We start from the raw sequence: 20,921 nt of genomic DNA, 5'->3' as shown, positions 1-20,921 counted from the left end.
GATCCAGCTCAATCGCCTTCTAAATCCGTCCCGCAGACAGTCCAGGAATCAGCGTGTTTTCACATGAGTAGAATGTGTCCTTTTATTTAAAATGCATCTTTGGGTTATTTGTGGGGCATAGGAATTTGTTCTTTTTTTCTTTTTTCCCTAAAATATAGTCTGGTCTGAGGGACAGTGGACTGGCCCCCTACTGAAAAAGTGCTGACCCCTGCTCTTGCGTCTTAGTGTCCCCCCCCCCCAAAAAATCCCACTGCCCTCTAGGGGTTCCACTTTGGGAACCACTGGTCTAATTTCCAGGGACAGGCAATCCCCTTCTCCCCATCATGCGTTTTCATGGCATCAGCTACTAATCAGCCTTGTGTGATGCCCTCTCCTACTTACTGTACCACTTTCACCTGCAGTGGAAAGACTGGATATTTGAATCTATTTCCTACACCAAATGGGGTGAGGGAACAACTCCCTGAAAATATACTACTGCCTGACAAGGGAGAAAGTTCTTCACAGAATTATAGGGCTGCATCCAGTGCTCATCCCATTGAAGTTAATGGACAAGAGCAACTTAGGCTCATCCATTTCAATGAGTAGAACTTAGCTGTAAGTCAGTCCACAGAGTTGGAATCTACATTAGATATCATCCAAGCTCAGTGCAGGCGTCAACTACAGCAGCCCCTACGGATGGGTGTCAGGGATGGTTAAAAGCTTCCAGAAGAGGAGAGCTTACCTATTCCCAATATTCCAGTGTTGAACTGCTGTTACCTAAGGTTGAATCCAACTAGGTTCTTCTCAGAGCAGACCCATTGAAAGCAATGGAACTAAGTTAATCATGCCCATTAATTCCAATGGGTCTGTTCTAAGTAGGGCTGACACTGGATTAAGCACATAATGTTTAGCTGAAATCTGCTTGTCTGTGATTTTCACCCACTAGTTCCAGTCCTGCCCTTTGGTCCTCTGTACCAACAGAATTATTAGAAACTTCTAATTCTGAACGGGCAGAGTATTTACAGGAAAGAACATTCAGTCTCCTATCTGTAATTCAAAGTGATGCAATCCAGGAATAGATACATCTTATGAGTCTGCTGGTTAGGCATTTTGACTCTTCCTGACAACATTTCGGTGCTACTCAATCTGCCAAGAACTAGGTTTATGCAAACAAAAGTCATGACCATGCATCTGGTGCATGTGATATCCTTCCCCAATCCTGTCCAACTGTGAGTGACTGGTCCTTTTCCTTCTTCCAGGGTGCATGTGATACAAATGGCTCTAGACTGGAATGGGTGGGGTTTTTTTGGAGGGGGTGTATTCTGTAGCATACAATTGACACAATAATGGTGCCTTAAGTTAGAGATGGATTTATACTGAAATGTCTACACTAAGCTGGATCAGGCCAATGTCTTACCCAGTCCAGCATCCTGTTCTCACAGTGGCCAACCAGATGCCTGTGGGAAACCAGCAAGCAGAACCCAAGCACAAGAGCCCTCTCCCCTTCTGTGGCTTCCATCTACTGGGTTTCGGAAGCATTACTGCCTGTTCTGACACACTTCCCCAGCATTCCTGCATTATTGCCATCTGGAGGGTCACTCTTGCACTGTAGTGCAGCAAACGCAGGACAACACATGCACACCGGAACATTTGTGGCAGGAAAAGTCACAGGATTTCAACAGGAAGCCATAGGACATCCAACAATTGAAAACAAAGCAGTGTGTCCTCCCTGACCTCTCCATAGGCACGAACAGCACTGAAAGCAGGAACTCAACTGCCCCAATAGCATCATGAGCGCAAAGGGTCACAAATACAGGCAACGGCCATTTTGTGCAGGGGTTCCATTCCCAGCCCCCATGCATGTCAGCAGTGTGTGCATAAGCACACCCTGCCCCATTATGCCCTTGTTGCACCCCGTTCTTCCCTCTTCTGGATCCAAAAGGACCTTCACGTCAGCAATCATGCATCATTTGGACACGCCCAGAATGGCCGCCGCTTGTACACAGTAAAAAAGAAGTCTAGAGGACCAAAAGAAAAGGGGTGGATAAATGTGAAACAGAATAGTTGGGAGCATATGCACACTGACACATGCCCCAGTAGAGAATCACATGACTACATTTAGGTGGAGGCCTTGATGGTCTTCTTGTGAAGCCTGTTATACATCATGGTGGTATGTTCATAACTATCTAAGGTTTTGAGTGGGACATCTGAGATAGGCTCACCCAACATCTTTTGCTTTTCTTCTGTAGTCCCAGAGGAAGGGGCTTAAACTCTAATGTCATCTTTCTGGTTGGCCAAGCAATCTTATCTGTGTTTAGTCCCACAGTGCTCCATGTGACTTGCTTTCCACTTTAGCATGGACACATCAGAGGACTTGTGACCTCCAGATACTGTTGGACCCCAGTTCCCATCCATCCCAGCTAGCACTGCAATGGTCAGGGATGACAAGAGTTGTAGCAGTATACAACTGCATAGGACTGCAGCCTAATTGACCCCTGCAAGCCACTATTAGCCCTGGAGATGAAGAAAAACTAGGAGGACCCAATACCTTATGATTTCTCCCTTGACAAGTTAACATCAGCTTTGGGAAGGTGACAATTCAAATTCAGAGATGGTACAGGGGGAAATGTTTAACCTGCTCATTGACAACACTATGGGTCTAACTCAAATCCCTTAATCCCTCCCTGCTGAAATATAAAATGCCCACCATCAGTATTGGCCATCCGCCGGCTCTAGAAGACATACCTGTTTAGGCAGACATTCCTGTGAACCTGAACTTCGAGATTCAATTGTTTTAATTTTTTTAACTGTTTCAATTGCTATCCTTTTTAACCGGCTTGCTATACTGTATATTTTAATTGCTGCTTTGATGGAAATGTTTTATTGTGCATGTTAATTATGTATGGATTCATACTTGTAAACTACTTAGAAGCCATTTTGCAGTAGAAAGCCATGCAAGTAGTAGAAAAATACTTTCAAAGTTCTGGCCAAGGATCTCTCCCATACCACATTTAGTTTGGCTCAGATCTTTCAATTAGAGAAGCAGTGACAGACAGCCATGAGTAGGAGGAAATATTAATGTCCAGAAGCTTAAATTTAGCATTGGCCAGTCTCAGGCATTTTGAAAGCCTGTTCTGCCTTTTAATAGAATGATCCTTTCCCCAGAACATCTCTGCTCTATGGAACATAAACAATGACCCTCGTTCTAATTGAGCTGCGCAATATTATCTTTCAGAAACCATCTCCTTTTGGGCTGTCAATGGGTTTAAAGAATTTGTAGCTGATTAATCACCTACCTTTTAACCGATTCACAAAACGAAACTAAATCTGCCTACTGCAAAATCCACAATGTTCTTACATGTTGAAGGAAGAATAGTAAAGCAGAGAGAAGCTTATTACAGAGAAGGGGAGTTCTTGGTGCTGTCAGCTCTCTCTGTATATTAACAGCTGTCTCTTAGCATATCAGCAAATCAAACACAGATATGTCAAGCCTGGTTCCTCCTGGGTAAGCGCCCGGAACCCCTGGAATCTCACACTACTGTAGAGATTGGGTTACCGTGCAGCAATATTAACTGGATGCCAATCCATTTACCCCTTTCCCGAGCCCTCAGCATGCAGCGCATTTGGCATCTAACCTAGGGGTCTGGACTTGGTGGCCCTTGGAGCCCCTTCCAACTCTGCAATTCTTTGTCTCTCTGGGTCACCACAGACACCAATGAATTCCATCCAAGTAAAGGGGAGATCAGAGTGACCCATCCTGTAAACCTGCTTGTTGGTTCTGGTTGTTTTGATGGGCACGGAGAGAGAGAAATGTTTTTCTCTGTGCCCCCTCCCAAGTGGATGAGGGATGGGCAGCACTCCATCTCTCCTTTGCCAGCCCACCTAGTTTCTGTGTCTTATGCAGAGGAAGGCTAGCCTCTTCCACTTAGTAGTCAGAAGCCCACTTGGTAGGAGGTTCTCCCCCCCCCCACTGGTCTGTTAAGGGATGCAGGTAGCACTGTGGGTTAAACCACAGAGCCTAGGACTTGCTGATGAGAAGGTCAGCGGTTTGAATCCCCGCGACGGGGTGAGCTCCTGTTGCTCGGTCCCTGCTCCTGCCAACCTAGCAGTTCGAAAGCACATCAAAGTACAAGTAGATAAATAGGTACCACTCCGGTGGGAAGGTAAATGGCGTTTCTGTGCGCTGCTCTGGTTTGCCAGAAGCGGCTTAGTCATGCTGGCCACATGACCCAGAAGCTGTACGCCGGCTCCGTCGGCCAATAAAGCGGGATGAGTACCGCAACCTCAGAGTTGGCCAAGACTGGACCTAATGGTCAGGGGTCCCTTTACCTTTACCTTACTGGTCTGTTAAGAAACCTGTAGTGCTGTGAGGGCCCTGGCCATTGGCCACAGTGGCTGGAACTGATGAGAGCTGGAGTCACGGGTTCTCCTCTGCTGCTGTCACCTTTTTGGAGCTACTAAGAAGCAAACACACATTCGCAACTTTCCTTGCCTTATACACAAGACTGCACTGGAATTTAAGACAATTGTATTTTACCCACAGCTAACACCTGCCCTAGCCTTTCTGTGAAATGGTGTAAAAATATATGCATCCAAATACTGATTTTTCTCTGTATCCAATGCATGATCTGTAGCAAGCCCTCCATTAGAGGTCCATAGCATAGGCATTCTTTTCTCAGCTTTTTGATATAAACCCCAGATGGTGGGTGTTCACAATGCCCACTTAAGAATAAGAGAGCGATATGCTCTTTACATGCCACCTCTTCTTAGCAGACTGGATAAAACTGGAGGAAAGCAGAACACTAGTTATTCTTATGAATCCAAGTTCCCAATGAAGTGTGAGAGCCCCATTCAAGCATGAAAGGAGTCCAGAAACTCTTCAAGGGCTCGAGTATTATGAATCTGGCATAATAAGAAGCTAACTGTTGACTGACCTCAGGAAAGAAGCTTTCTTTCAGATAAGCAGTTGCCTATAACTGCATATCCTGCAGTTCAAAACATGTTAATTCTGCAGTAATTTAAATGTATGTCATTTCCAATCCCCGTCCGCAAATTGTCTCGCTCCATGTTCAAGTTGGTGGCAGAGTTCTTACGCACAGAGACACACACACACACACAAAAGGAAAACCCACCAAAAAAATCCCTACCCCATATTAACTCCACAACTGTTTATCTTTAATCTACAAAATAGCTGCATTTGGAGGAAAATGAGATGCTGGCTTTTCATCATTAAATTATGCAAGGATTTGCAATCTCCATAAGCAAACTTGTCACGATGAAAATGGACAGCTCGATGCATGAAGGGAAATCAAAAGTTGAAAAGATACCAAAAAAGAAGAAGAACCACCAAACTCTTAAGTAGATAAATATTACAGGGACTTGTTATGCCAAATCTAATTTCCCAATTAGTTTTAATAATAATAATTTGGCAATACAGAACTCAAAATAACTAACAGGGGGTGATTTAGTCCTGCTGACAGCAATTGGCCTTGCCAGCTATATGGGATGATTAAAGAGCCTAAGGCAGGCTTCCTCAACCTCAGCCCTCCAGATGTTTTGAGACTACAATTCCCATCATCCCTGACCACTGATCCTGCTAGCTAGGGATCATGGGTGTTGTAGGCCAAAAACATCTGTAGGGCCAAGGCTGAGGAAGCCTGGTCTAAGGCACTGATTTCTGAAATACAGCGAGGCTGTTAGCTCTGGAGCTCTTAGATCTATGCTGCCGCACTAGATATGAGGACAGTGAAGTCTGAAAGCCATTGTGCACTACTAGGAATGTCACTCTGTTTTGAAGGAAACAGAAACAGGAGTGGAATTTGAAGGTGTTTGCTTATTCATCTGATGTCTAGAACTGAAAGAAATCTAGCAAATATGATCAGTATTTGCCGTTGTTGATTTCAGTCTGCAAACGATAGGTAACTGATTCCATTCCATTTGCATTGTGCTTCCTTGGAATTGAAATGGAGTGGAATAATGTAAGTTGTGCAGAATCATAGAATTGTCAAGTTGACAGGGTCATCTAGTCCAACCCGCTGCAATGCAGGAGTCATAGAAAAAGAATTCCTGACAGATGGCAAGCCTGTTTAAAAACCACAAATGAAGGAGAGTCCACCACCTTCCGAGGGAGTCCATTCCACTGTTGGACATCTCTTACCCTCAGAAAGCTCTTCCTAATGTTTAGTTGGAATCTCCTTTCTTGAATCCATTTGTTTGGGTCCTCCTCTCTGAAGCAGCACAAAACAAGCTTGCTCCATCTTTCACATGCCAGTCCTTCAGATATTTGAAGCTGACTATCATGTCACCTCTTCTCCAGGCTAAACAGACCCAACTCCTTCAACTGGTCCTCAGAAGGCTTGGTTTCCAGACCCTTGATTATCTTGGTCACCCTTCTCTGCACACGTTCCAGCTTGTCAATATCCTTCTTAAATTGTGGCACCTAAAACTAGACACAATACTTCGGCTGGGGTCTGACCAAGGCAGAATACAGCGGTACCATGACACCATTTGATCCGGACACTAGACTTCCACACAGTTATCACTTGCAAGTGTAATGTTCTTTTAAAAACCAGTATGTGTGTGTTTGCCGTTGCTAGTCCCACATAAGCCTTTAGCGATGGAAGAAATACCAACATCAGCAGCAACAGAAAGAAAATTATATCGATCAATAAATGAACCGCATGATCCTTGTTTTACATTGCATTTCAAACACACACATACCCAAAAATACATGTAGCAGCCATGGAAGGAGCCTGATATGGTGATTAGTTACCTTTATTCCGATACGTATGGCTTCCTTTTTATCTGGGAATCTTCAAAGAGCATTACCAGCATCACTCAAGTAATCATCAAAAGAGATGTTCAGTAAAGTACTGTAATGAGAGCAATTACACCAAGCAGCACCTTCACTTCAAGAGCAACTCAAACCAAAAGCATTGTTCTGTACGGGTGTGGATGAGTTACTCGAAAGATAAGGCCGCACCAAGCACTATGGTTTGACAATGTGCGTGAGGGGGGCACAACTCTTCATTTGCTTTCTCATACTGTCAATGTCAAGCATTTGAGAGGATTTTTTTACTTGTTCCTGATTTTGTTACCTGCAACTACATATAGGGTGCAGTCAGATGTAGACACGGCTGCATTAGGTTTTTTTTCTGATTGTAATGCTAGCATTCCAGCATTAGTCCTGGTTTCAGATGTACCTTCTAACATTGCATTAGAACACCAGAACTTCAGAACGGCCTGCTGGATCAGGCCAATGGCCCATCTTGCCCAGCATCCTGGAAAACCCTCAGTCTGGATTCAAGAAGAGCGCTCTCCCCTCCTGTGGTTTTTATAAGGATATAGGAAGCGCCATGCAGGATCACACCAATGGCCCATCGAGTGCAGCATCAGGGTCTCCTTATGATTCAGAAGTCCCTTCTTATGTTCTTATGTTGCTCTTATATTCCTGAACTTACAGAGGCATTTCAGTCAGGGCTTATCCACACTTCTGCTTGTCCTGACACTTCCCCCCTTGAAAACCCACTGTTTATTGTTGAATTGGAACGAATGCCAATTGGGTTTTCTCTGGGTTGACATTAGCTCTGACTGAGAACTAAAGAGTGGGCTTTTCAGGGGAAAGCAGTGTGGCAAAGGCAAAACCACTCAGATCTGTGCCTTGAAAGAGAAAACAAAAGCAGAAAACCACTAGGCTTCTGAAGGCAGCCCTGTTTAGGGAAGCTTTTAATGTTTGATGCATTGCTGTATTTTAATATTTTGTTGGAAGCCGCCCAGAGTGGCTGGGGAAGCCCAGCCAGATGGGTGGGGTATAAATAATACATTTTTGTTGTTGTTGTTGTTACCCATGCTTCTAGGCACAGGACAAGTGGAAGTGTAAATGAGCAGTCTCCTGTTCTCTGGCCAACCAGCTCTCTGCCCCACACAGCCCATCCTAATCCAAATGTATAGCTATGGCAGCTTAGTCCCCCTCCTATGTGTCTCTAAGCAGAAAAAGGCATGTGACTGATGGGACTTCCTGAAATCCAGGCCCACGATGAAGGCTCTATCAGTTGCAATACTCAGTGGGGTTTTTTTTAATTTAGAGGGGGAAAGTGTTTTTGATAATAAATAATGAATAATTTTGGGTGGGAGGAATACCGAATGCAACTGGAAGCAAGCTTTCCACATATTTTAAGTGTTTTTGCGTGTTTGGTTTCTTGGCAATGGATGTGCAGGTGTAAACAATGAATGAATTCAAAAACTTGCGTAAGGTGGTATGGCTTGATTTCTAAATAGAGGTAAGGAGTCAATCTTGTCTGAAAACCATACTTGGGACTTCTTACATGGAAGCTCTTCCCTCTCTATAGATGTGCAGAGAATGATTGATTGATTTTGAGAAGGGAGGAAACAATGGTACTCTGCACATGTGTGATGGCATGCTTTCCTAAATAAGTGCTGTATGAGTCCTATTGTGATGAAAACAGCACGGTTAAAAATTGCAGCCCTACCAAGTCAAAATGTTTCCTGCCACTGCCAGAGAATGTTATTGCCACATGACACAGGAAAACATGTCGCTACCATAACCATGAACACAACTTCTTTTAAGTTAAACATATATAGAACAAGAGCTAATTCTTTTCTTCCCAGATTTTACCTGAGCATTTTCTTTGACCAAACACATCTTTTTCATTTTGTATTACAATATTCTAAAACTGACACAAGTCTTTATAGAATAAGGAGCCATCTTGCCAGATTAGATTATGTCATTGTTCAATAGATACTTTTTTAACCTTTAAAATATTTCTAGCTGCTACAGAGGCAGCCACAGCAGAAAGCCCCCAAAATATTAGAAAGTGCACATTTGATTGATGCTCTCAAAGCTATTCCAAGGAGAATAAATGAAGTGAGTTATGTTTTAACCCGTGTCCTTTGCACTGGTATCTGCAAGCACATTTGATAAGGAAGTATGTATTTGTTTGGAAGGCTGTGCTGCCTCAGGCTGATGAGAGCTGGGGTTCAAAACATCCAGAGGGCAACTGGTTTGGCAAAAGAAGGTACAGTTGTACCTCAGGTTACGTACGCTGCAGGTTACAGACTCCGCTAACCCAGAAATAGTGCTTCAGGTTAAGAACTTTGCTTCAGGATGAGAACAGAAATCGGGCTCTGGGAGTGCGGCAGCAGCTGGAGGCCCCATTAGCTAAAGTGGTGCTTCAGGTTAAGAACAATTTCAGCTTAAGTACGGACCTCCGGAACGAATTAAGTACTTAACCTGAGGTACCACTGTATTGCCAGTACTGAGCTCGATAGGCCAACAGACTGGTTCAGTAAGAACATAGCCCCCAACATTGCTAATTCTACCTTACCCTATCCCTGATCTATTGGGCCTTTCCCCCATCTCTGCAGTTTAGTCACACGATACTTCCAAAAATCAGCTCGCCAGGTAGTGTGAGGCTCTGGAAGGCCATCGACTCCTATGATGGCTTGCAAACTGTAGCCCCTAATTATAGCCTGGCTCATCTTAATGAATAAGGCAGTGCATGAACTCTGGTTTCCACTCCCTCCTCCCTCCCCCTCCCATAACCTCCAGACTACCCTACATTCCTCCTCCCTTTATCTCTCCCATCCAATAGGACAAGTCATTAGCTGTCTTTTTCAAAAGCAGCCCAAAGCAATCTTTATGCTACGGCACATCATTGTCACTTTTATTTTATAACTTATTTGTTTTCATTTCTTCAATTTTTCTCTTGTGGGATTGATTCCTTTGGCATGACGCTGACAGATGTGTGTGCTGGAAGTGCAAAATCTCTCCTCCTCTTCCCCCCCTCCCTGATATCTAAACAGAAATCATTGAAATAAAGACCATTTTAGAGTAACTCAAATATAAAAAATAGCACTTTTAAAACTGCTGCATTTATTTCCAGTGTCATAAATGTGTGGCAGGGATCATCCCCCCCCCTTCCTCTGACAAAAGTGCTCCTAAAACCTTCATGTCAGAGATCCCATTTTTATAATAAGAGAATTAAGAATAAGAATAACAAAAACACATCACATTTTTTCCTAGGCTGAAAATACATCTTAGGGCACCTTCAAATACATAAGTTTCTCATATCTCATCACTTGTAAAGGTAGAACTCTCAGCTAGAAAGGGTTCAACTTTTGAACTTAGACTCTTAGTTTTATTTATTGCATTTATAAATAAATGCACCAAGGGCCTCAAGGTGGTCTATGTGGTTCCGCCCTCCCCACATCAACCATGTGACGTAGGCTAAAAGGCAGCAATTGTCCCCCAAGGTCACCAAGTGGGGACTTGAACCATGGTCTCTCCTAGATCATTGACCATAATAATGAGTATTTGATTTGATCTGAGATTGAAAAAAAATGAGAAATGCAGAGGACCAAAACTGACAGAATTGGATGCATCCATTGGCTGGGCTAAGCACAGAAACCAAGTAGGCTTTCCGAGAGAGGAAGCCTTCCTCTTTGAGGGCAAGCATCTTGACATCTTGAAGTCTAACAGCATGGTCATTTGTGGGCTAGGGACTAGCTTATGTCATAATACAATCATGGCTCTAAGGCTATTTACGTACCCCACCTCCATTTCCTCTGTATCCATTGCATTCCTGCCACTGGATTGGGAAGCTGTGTGCACATGAAACTCACATTTGCACCATACACGTCAAGCACCTTAAACAGCCCTGGCTTCCCCCAAAAGAATCCTGGGAGTTGTAGTTTGAAAGCACTATGATATTACTCTGAACTCACTCTGAAAATTGCATCTAGGAAGAGCCTTGCTGGATCATCTAATTCAGAGCCTCTGTTCCTTCAACGGCCAACCAGACTGAGGGATCAGACAATAACCACTGCCCAGTTCTTTATTCACCAACCATTGCCTCCAACGATGGATATTCCATTTTGCTATCCAACCCAATGTCTCAGGCAGACCTGCTGTTTAATACTTGGTTGGCAAAAGCAAGATCAAATGAGGTCCTCCCAAACAAAGCCAACTCTCAACGACAGGACCAAGTTTTGCTATCAAGGTTCGCAGCCACTGATGGAAACAACCTTCATGAATCTGTTCAATCCCCTTTTAAGAACAACATCTAAAGCAGCCATATTGCCACATGCTACAGTGGCAAAATTTCACACGAACTATGCATCGTTCAAAATAATGTGCTTTGGTTGACCTGAATACCGTATTTTTCACTCTATAAGACGCACTTTCCCCTAAAAAGTAAGGGGAAATGTGTGTGCGTCTTATGGAGTGAATGCAGGCTCCATGGCTTCAGCAAAAGCAACGCGAAGCCTCCAGAGTGTAGCAGAGGCTGTGCTCTGGAGGCTTCGGGTGGCTATCCCTGAAGCCAGGAGAGCAAAAGGGGACAATGTACACAGTGCGCGACTATCCCATATGCCAGGACAGCCAGCGAGAACACAGCGCTGCGATCCCGCTGCCTTTCCTGGCTTCTGGCATTCAGAATATATTTTTTCTTGTTTTCCTCTTCCAAAAACTAGGTGTGTCTTATGGTCTGGTGCGTCTTATAGAGCGAAAAATACGGTATATTGTTGGTCAATTGTATGGCTAACTGAGTTCTTACGCTGCAAAAGGAGAAATTTTATCTCAATTTTTTGTTGTTGTTGACATATACGTTGCAATGGCAGATGTCTAAATTTTAAGACTTCATCCATCACTTGCTAACGCTATAAGAAAAAAGCAATCATTGTAGTTTAGACCTGTGAACATATGATACAATTCTTAATAAAAGGAGATGGAACATCCCATTACCCATTAACCTCCCTCACCCCAAAATTTTTTGCAAACCAGCTTTGAAATGACCAAGTAAGGGACATTAATGTGCAAGTTCTCCAAGGCCTTCTCAAAGTCAAAAATCTTTCGGAATGGAGGAGCCATGACAGAGAAATGGGTATTAAACCATCACAAGTTTATAGTGTAGTTGTATCATGAAATTCTAACCTGCAAAGTACCCATAACATTGGGCTAGAAGCCACCAAGCAGTTGGGTCTCCCACAGCAATTTTGGACATCTTCTGGAGCTCACCACCACACGTCAAGAGGCATAATTCCAGAGCAGTCTTCACCAGCCCAGTACCCCTATGGAATTTTGGACCATAGGTCCCAAAGGTCAAAATATACAGAGGACCCCAGTCTGGTGAAACCTTTTCTAAAGAATGTTAGGACACTTGCGGGCAGAGGGTTATTGGCAACAAGTTTTTGTTTTGCTTTTTACTTTTCAGATTCCCCTCCAGAAAGGGTAAATTCAGACTAAATGGTGGTGAAATATAGGCTGGCACTTTGATGCTGCAAAACTCCAAACCTGCAGGAACGAGGAGAACCAGTCCCAAATAAAAACCCCTCTAGAAGAATGCTGAAAGAAAAATGAATGGTCTATACTATGACACATCATGAGTAGATTTGCCTTTTTTTTATCAACACTAAATATCGCCATGTCCTGAGCGACAAGTTATTCAATAGTGCAATTAACTTAGAGGGAAATGCCAAAAAAAGAAGGTTGTTATATATTAGATAGACAGATGACAGACAGTTATAGATATAGCATTCATATAGCATTCATATCCATGGTTCTCCTCCTAATTTAATCTGCACAACAACCCTGTGAGGTAGGTGAGACTGAGAAGCAGTGACTGGACCAAGGTAACCCAGGGGAATTTGAACCCTGATGTCCCAGGTCCTAGGCTGACATCCTAACTACCACACCACACTAGCTCTTATTGTGATCACACACACACACACACACACACACACTGATTAAGAACAACAGCATTGAATAGATCTAAAGCAAGCTCTCAGTATGAACTGCCTTTCTCTAGGGTGATAGATTTATAGGTAATTGGTATTTGAAAAACCTTTACATATGTGTTTACCGGAGTATTAATGGCTGTCTCCATCGCAGAGAATATGGAACGCAAAGCAAATCAGACAATACCTTTTTATTGGGCCAATTAGTCTTAAATACTGTGCTTTTCACACACAAAAATGAAGACGAAGAAGAAATTGAAAGTGTGCTTTCAAATTACACGTTTTACATTAGGCTTGGGTATTCAGTGCAAAAGCAGTCCATAAACATAAGCACTCAGTGGTTTAGCTGTTCGTTCTTGGGTGGATATTTAAAATGAACAAAGAAGCAGCAGATAGGCAATGTGTGGTATGAAGACTAGTTTTAATGTATATGCATGATATGCTAAATATTTAGGGGGATTATTATAGTAACCATGATCGCATACCACACAGCACCATCTGAAAAGATTGATACCTTGAAATTTCCAAAACCTTTTCAATGTAAAATGCTTTCCAGGAATCCAGACTAATTGTGAATCGATCTTGCCAATAAGAAAATTATTAAATAAAATGATGGCAGATTATTTTCATGGGTGTGATAATATCTCATCTTCACATGGCAATTTTCAACCACACAAATAATTTCATATATTTAAAACTGTGTTGAACTCAGCTTGCCGTTTCTATTCAATATAATTCTATTAAACATGCATGTTCTGGCTATCTATTCCTAGAAGTGTTTTATGGATTTGGTGAACAGATTTAAAAAATCAAATTATCAAATAATTATTTGGGGGTAAAAAAAAAACTTTTTCCCTTCCAAATCATTGGCCCTGTACACATATAGTGCTAAGCCAAACCATGGCTAAAAGCATGAATGCACAAGAGTGCAAGTACTCACAGGAGATATCATAGCTCCTTGCTTCTCTTCTGGTTCTGTTGCTGCTGAGCTAAGTCATGGTTTATCTTTCCCAGACAAACCATGAGTCATAGAACAAGTTTGATCTACAGTTTTGTGCTTTGCTTGTAACAAGATAAACCATGACCCTTGGTTCAGACACAATGCTAAGCCAAACCATGGTTTACCTTGCAGCAGGGTCAGAGGATCAGTCTTCTTTCTGGGAACTCACGCTTACACTTTCATACTAAACTATGGTTTGACTTAGGACTCATCTGTACTTTCACTTGACTGGTATTTTTATTGTTTTGTCTACCAGTTAATTCCCCTGGGGTTGAGAGCTTTATTTGTTGTTATGTGGCTGCACCTTGCAAAAATCCGATCTTACCCACTGAATCAGATCTTATCAGATGTGCAGGAAATCTGAAGAGAGATTTTGCTTAACCAAGCTTCAATTCAGTGGGTAAAATTGGATTTCTGCAAGGCGCAGCTGAGGAACAATGAGAAAAGCTCTTGGACCCGGGGGAATTAATTGGTATATTCAAAAAAGGGTTAAGAGAAAGTGTGGAAGAGCCCTTAATGTTACATGCAAACAGGGCCATCATGAGCATCATATTTTTCCTATTCTGTCAATGATTTTCAGTGAAAGTTTCATTGAACACAGAGATCCATAAATATGTTCACTTAAAAACATGGGCTGGCAATACAGCTGTTCCTTGAAAAATAAAATGGGGAGAAATGTATATCTTAAAACTCAAAGAATATGAAAATTGAAAGGAAAAATTTCTTTCAATAGACAAGCTTTAAGAGCTGGTTTTGGTCTACCACTCCAAAATTGGTACCTTTGGAATAATTATGGCAACTGTAACAAAAATATATTTTACCCAGTTCTTTAAAATCGGCTGCTTGAGCTGGTAAGCGCTTAAGATTTCAGATTGTTTAGGCAGGCAATCAGAAATTAAGGGTTTTTTCCCCCTCCTGGAATACTGTTGATATTATTTGTATGATATATGCTTTATTGTTGTTTTACAGTATATTTTTTCATTTTTGTAGTACTATTTTATTGCTATATTAGTCAACTTAAGTTTCCTGTTTGGACGGAAACAGAAGGCATAAATATTTAAAAATAAATAAGAAATCTGTTGCACCAGTGCGATATTGCAATCCTTGATGCATTGCCAGCACTTCTGGGACAATATGGCGTTAGACAATGGACTGGTTTGTAAATATATGCTTCTCACTTGACGCCTGCAACATCAAGTGGTGTCTTATAAACAGGGCATGAATGGATGCATAGATGAGCCTTCATGGAACTAATGTCATGGGCCAGGAGTCGGCTTCACCTGCTGAGCAGCAGCCTGAAGGAGCAGAAGGCAAAGTGACTCCACCTGCGGCTGATCAGCTTTCTTGCTCCTGGTGAGAACCAGCTGGCTCCAGCTTTCTTAAGCAGGGTTTCCAGCCTCAGTCAGCTGCTGGAAACAACATTTGTCATTCCTGGAAAGACCTTGATCCTTCCTGCTTCTCGTGGCCTTGGCCCCTCGGCTTTCTTGACCCCTGGATCATCTGACTACGTGAACAGAAATACTCCGGACCTTAGAACTGGACTGAACCTTGCATACAGACTTTGCCTCCAGGCAAATACCCCCCTGAGACTCGACTGGGCTTCTCCCTCCACTGAGCTGGCAGCACAGGACCAACAACTAACACCACAACTCAAGACTTTCACAGAATCATAGAACTATAGACCTGTAAAGTTAGAAGGGACCTCAAGGGTCATCTAATCAAACCTCCTGCAATACAGGAATTGCAACGAAAGAATCCATGACAAATGCCCATCCAACCTCTGTTTACAGACTTCAAATGGAGTGTCCACCACCATCCAAAGTAGTCCTACAATCTGTTAAGGTCATCTTGAATCCCAGTTCTGTCTAGCTGCCCTTCCCAGTTTGGTGTCATCTGCAGATGTGACGAGCATCCCATCAATGCCTTCATCCAAGTCATTTATAAAGATGGTGAACAACACTGGCCGCAGGACAGAACCCTCTAGCACACCATTTGTCATCCCCCCCAACATATTATATTGCCCAATGGCACTGCACACTAGCCCCTTCCTTATAAAGAAGACCTTTCACCCACTCATCTGCCAATCATCATGATTTGGTCTAACCAGGAGCCTGAGAATGTGATAAGAAGCCTCCAAGTGCTTGTAGCAGCTCTTGGTCCAACAACCTGCTACAGTCATCTATGGAAAGGCCCTTTCAGGCCCACACTATATAAGGGTTCAGGCAATATAAGGGTTCAGGCAATCGCTGAGGTACCCTGGACCTAAATTGTATAAAAAATAATAGAAGGACCTTGAACCTGATTAAGTAGTAAGTGGGAAGCCAAGGCAGATGTTTTAACAGTGGTGTTGTATGTTCTCAACCAGAAGCTCCCATCAGCAATCTGGCCACTGCATTTTGTTCCAGCTGGAGCTTCCAAATCAAACCCAAAGGCAACCCCGCATACAGAACCAGATGATGCTATGCCAGCCTTGGTGTTACATTTGTGTATTTTGCTTCTTATTTTAAGGCTGTTTTGTTGCACTGTGCATTGTATTTGTGGTCAGCGGCCTTGGAGCACCATTTGTTGTTCCAGATATAACAAAACAAGTAACTTCTGTTTTGTTTGACCACCTGGCCAGAGTTGTAATGTCCATGCATTTGTGCACCACCCCAAAGTCTTCTTCCATTTCTACATAAAATCATAGAATTGAAAGGATCCCCAGGGGTCATCTAGTGCAGGAATCACAGCCAACAAATCCCTGAGAGACGGTCATCCAACCTCTTTTGGAAAACCTTCAATGAGAAAGAGTCCACCGCCTTCTGAGGGAGTCCATTCCTTGGTCAAACAGTTCCTACCATCAAAAGGTTCTTCCTAATGTTTAGTTAGAATCTCCTTTCATGTAGTTTGAGTCCATTGAATCAAGTTCTCCTCTCTGGAGCAGCCGAAAGCAAGTTTGCTCCATCTTCCATGTGACAGTCCTTCATTTGAAGATAGGTATATTATTAGTAGTAGTAGTAGCAGCAGTAGTAGTAAAGGTAAAGGGACCCCTGACCATTAAGTCCAGTCGTGACCGACTCTGGGGTTGTGCGCTCATCTCGCTTTATTGGCTGAGGGAGCCGGCGTACAGCTTCCAGGTCATGTGGCCAGCATTACTAAGCCTCTTCTGGTGAACCAGAGCAGCGCACGGAAATGCCGTTTACCTTCCCGCTGGAGCGGTTCCTATTTATCTACTTGCACTTCGACGTGCTTTTGAACTGCTAGGTTGGCAGGAGCAGGGACCGAGCAACGGGAGCTCACCCCATCGCGGGGATTCGAACCGCCGACCTTCTGATCGGCAAGTCCTAGGCTCTGTGGTTTAACCCACAGCGCCACCCACGTCCCTAGTAGTAGTATTAATTTATTTTTAGCCCACCCATCTGACTAGGTTATCATATCACCTTCTCTTCTCCAAGCACATGATGGGTTGTTTCTTCTTTAAGAAACAAACTTTGGTTTTATTTTGCTGTTTGGAATATTTCTCTCTCTCTCTCCAATTGTCTGCATTAATAATCCTTTGGCTTTTAAACACTTTTAAGACAACAGGCAGCATCCACCCCTGCTTGAGCTGAAGGCTGCTCACCTCTAAGTAATTCCTGATTGATTCTAAACAACAGGAGGTGAGAGAGCTCCTTTCGCGTGATATTAAAGGGTAGATATAAATATAGGGAAGCAGGCAACACTTAAAAACATAACGCATAAATCCTGCCCTTAATAATTACCACCTACGTGTCAGTTTTCGGCTTTCAAGATTTTGCATTTAAACAGCAGTCCTCAAAGTAACCCTGTGAAATGAGCTAATTAACACCAACTGCCAGATGAGAAACTGAGGCAAGGAGAGAGACAGAAAGATGGGCACCCTGAACATCAAAGGCTTTTCTGCTGAATAAAACAGGCTTGTGTTAGAATTTCATGAAGTCCCAGGCAGAAGTTGGTTGGCTAGGGCCAAGGCTCAGAAAAAGAGATTCTGGAAGTTGAGAAATGTTTCTCATAGAAGATGCCAAACTGAGTGAACTTTTACCGGCATTGTTGAGAACTTTTTTTAAAAAAAAAACTTCCTAAAAGTTCACGGGGCATTTTTCATTAAAATACAACACGTTTTCATAGTAGTAAGAGGAGTTCTCCCCTGCTAGAGATCCTTGCAAGCTGCCCTATACCAAGTCAGACTAATGACCCATCTAACTCAGCCCAGTCTACACTGGCTGGCAGCAGCTCTCCGGGGTTCAGACTGGGGCTAGATCTAGACACATCAAAACAGTGATTCAGTTAAACACTTTGTAAACCTCATAAGGGGAAATCCCGTTGGTGAAAGACGGGACTCTACAGTGCCACCTGGTGTCATATTGTTATACCTCATATAAAGTGCTTTTTCTTTACTAATACAGTGGTACCTCGGGTTAAATACTTAATTCGTTCCAGAGGTCCTGAAACTGTTCTTAACCTGAAGCACCACTTTAGCTAATGGGGCCTCCTGCTGCTGCCATGCCGTCGGAGCTCGATTTCTGTTCTTATCCTGAAGCAAAGTTCTTAACCTGAAGCAGTATTTCTGGGTTAGCGGAGTATGTAACCTGAAGCGTATGTAACCTGAAGCGTATGTAACCCGAGGTACCACTGTACAGTATAGGACCTAGGATTCTCATTCTGAGTCCTACCTGGAGATTCCATTGGGAATGGAACCTGGGACCTTTTGCTTGCAAAGCAGACGATCTGCCATTGAACTGTGCCCCTTTCCCAAGCAAAATGTAGATTTCATTCTCTTAAGGCAGTTGCCCACATACCCCCCCACACAGACATATCAAAACAGGTGACTCACAGGAAATTGAGGGAGAAGACCATAGGCCAGCAGTAGCCTGCTGATTGGCCAGCTCTCCTTACACAAACCCTGGGAGCTTATTAAGAACTCTTAAGGAAAAGCTAAATAATTTTCAAGGATGAAGGGACCAAATATGTCCTCTTTTTCTAGGACGCGTCCTCTTTTTCATGGGTAGAGTCGTCATAGTGAACCATAGTTAAAAGTAGAAATCAGCAAATGTGTCCTCTTTTTTGCTCAGAAGAAAGGCAGGGGAGATCTCACAGGGTGAGAGGCTAAGAGAAGAGAGCTGGGATGAGAGGTAAGATATGGTTATGAGGGAGGATCTTGTCGTTTCTTTTTCTGTTCCTCCTTTCTTTAGTTTATTTTCTTTATTTCCTGTAAATTAGTTTGCTCCTTTTTTGAACTGTGAAAACGTCAATAAACTTCAAGGAGGAGGAGGAGAAGGAGGTAATTTACATAGCCCCTTCCCCAGCACCATTCATAAACAAAGATTTATTATTATTATTATTATTATTATTATTATTATTATTATTATTATTATATTATTATTATTATTATTATTATTATTATTATTATTATTGCAGTACAGAGTATGGGCACTCTTTTTCTGCTGGCACCCCCAGCACTTTTATTATTACGGTGGTGCCCCGCAAGACGAATGCCTCGCAAGACGAAAAACCCGCTAGACGAAAGGGTTTTCTGTTTTTCGATGTGCTTCGCAAAACGAATTTCCCTATGGGCTTGCTTTGCAAGACAAAAACGTCTTGCGAGTCTTGCGATTTCTTTCGCTCCCCCCCCTTTTTCTAAGCCGCTAAGCCGCTAATAGCCTTTTAGCCGCTAAGCCGCTAAGCCTTTAATAGCCGCTAAGCCGCTAAGCCTTTAATAGCCGCTAAGCCGCTAAACCGCTAATAGCGCTAATCCGCTAAGCCCCTAATAGGGTTGCTTCGCAAGACGAAAAAACCGCTAGACAAAGAGACTCGTGGAATGGATTATTTTCGTCTTGCGAGGCACCACTGTATATGCATACCAGCACCTCATTTTTTAAAATCAAAATTTATAATCACCATCAATTTTAATGTTCTTTCTAAAAACTATCACCCTGCATCAGGGTCTTGTAATCAGTGGGTTCTCTGTGGGGGGGGGGTATGCCAAAGAAATCTCAGGGAATTCAAAAAGTGACAACTTGTGATTCTAGATTTCTCACTTCTGAGATGACACATAAAAGAATGACCACATTATAACATCCGGTAAGCTACATTAAATTACTTCCAGCCTTTTTCCTGATGTGCATCTCACAAACCTCTTATGTATAACTAACCATTCACCTTCAGAGACAGAACTGGTTTACAGAATCCAGCAGTACTTTACCCCCCTTGTACCACATATTGGATGAAGACAGCAAATGTTTGTGTAGAAAACTACACACACAATTTAGAAAATGCTATGTAGAAAATAGATGGTTGTGTCCAACATTGTGTGAACAAATCTGTCTGCCTAGGTGATTTATGTTTTTCAACTTCTGAATGCATGTGTTAGTTTCAATGTTCTAAATAACAAGGTACAGATCTTTTATCTTTTTTCTGCTTATTTGTTTAAACCAAAATGTTGTAACAGTACTGGTTTAACCATAAACATCCATTTCCCTAATCTTCTGAGCTACCCAAATACGACCACACCTTTTAAATTCTGCATTAATCCAGACTGGGTCCATGTCCATAGTCACAGTGGATATTAGAATCTCCATTTCACCTGTTTGCGCGTCAAGGCCCAGAACCACCCCCAGAATAATAAAACACATTGAAACAGTATTTTAGTTTAAATGTTAGTGGGCAAATTTAGGCCACTACTTTATTGATTATAGCAATGTGAGTGGTATTGGCTTAGGCACTGGCAAACTATATCTGACTCCTGCCCGCCTCGCAAGGAGTCTGAAAGGGAAGAGAGGGAGCTCTGTCGATGGCAACCAACTGAAGCTCACCCCGGGGTTACCGCTGGGTCCTGGCATGGCCCTGGCCTCTCAAACAGATTTTGGACAAAAACCAGACCCATGGGTTCCTTTAACGGAATACCCTTGTTCCTGGAGGGGCAGGTGATGGCCGCACCTCATCTCCCCCACCTCATTAAGTCAATGCCTAACCGCCAAACCTTACAAAGTTGTGTCGATTGCAAAGAGGTAGGCAAAAACCAAATGGCCAGTACCAATCCACCAAGTGGAAGAAATTCCTACCCGGCCCCTGTTCCAAAACAAGTGACCAACTGAAGTCTAAAGCAAGGCCAAAGTGAATACTTATATCCTACGACAAGGGTGGGTGGACGGATGTCTGGCGGCGCAAAGCCAGGTAAGGCTCCAATGCTTCT

At 42.9% G+C, this 20,921-nt stretch overlaps 1 protein-coding gene across 2 annotated transcripts in view; it reads right to left on the bottom strand.

Moving 5' to 3' along the window:
- Positions 1–20,921, bottom strand: part of TSHZ3 (teashirt zinc finger homeobox 3) — a 115,403-nt gene that overhangs the window by 60,333 nt on the left and 34,149 nt on the right. Inside the window, exon 1 of one of the 2 annotated variants that reach the window (XM_081924007.1) lies at positions 6,285–6,418. The exons of the other annotated variant lie outside the window; for it this stretch is intronic. The gene's annotated coding sequence lies outside the window, so the exon portion shown is untranslated. Of the gene's footprint in view, positions 1–6,284; positions 6,419–20,921 lie in introns of those variants that run through there. 2 annotated transcript variants of the gene reach the window in all.

The sequence above is a fragment of the Podarcis melisellensis genome (assembly GCF_964234715.1).
Source record: "Podarcis melisellensis genome assembly, chromosome: 8".
Taxonomy (NCBI): Eukaryota; Metazoa; Chordata; class Lepidosauria; order Squamata; family Lacertidae; genus Podarcis; species Podarcis melisellensis.
Note: the sequence above shows the minus strand (reverse complement) of the source record. Positions and strands in the feature narration are given on the sequence as shown.